The sequence below is a fragment of the Penaeus monodon genome, chromosome 24 (genome assembly GCF_015228065.2).
Source record: "Penaeus monodon isolate SGIC_2016 chromosome 24, NSTDA_Pmon_1, whole genome shotgun sequence".
In the NCBI taxonomy this organism is placed as follows: domain Eukaryota; kingdom Metazoa; phylum Arthropoda; class Malacostraca; order Decapoda; family Penaeidae; genus Penaeus; species Penaeus monodon.
Window position 1 is genome coordinate 22,905,314 of NC_051409.1, and position 326 is coordinate 22,905,639.

Sequence of the window (326 nt, forward strand, 5' to 3'; positions counted from 1 at the left end):
GGGGGGGTTTTTTTTTTTTTAATAATTTTAAAATTTAAAAAAAATTTTTAAAAAAATTTTTTTTTTTATTAAAAAAAAAAAAAAATTTTTTTTTAAAAAAATTTTTAAAAATTTCCCCCCCTTTTTTTTTTGGGGGGGTTTGGGGGTTTGGGTTTTTTTTTTTTTTCCCTTTTTTTTTTTGGGGTTTTTTTTCCCTTTTTAATATATTAAAATTTTTAAAAAAAATTTTTTTTTTTTTTTAAAAATTTTTTTTTTATAATATATATATTTTCCCCCCCCCAAAAAAACCCCCCTTTTTTTTTGGGGGTTTTTTGTGGGGGGGGGGG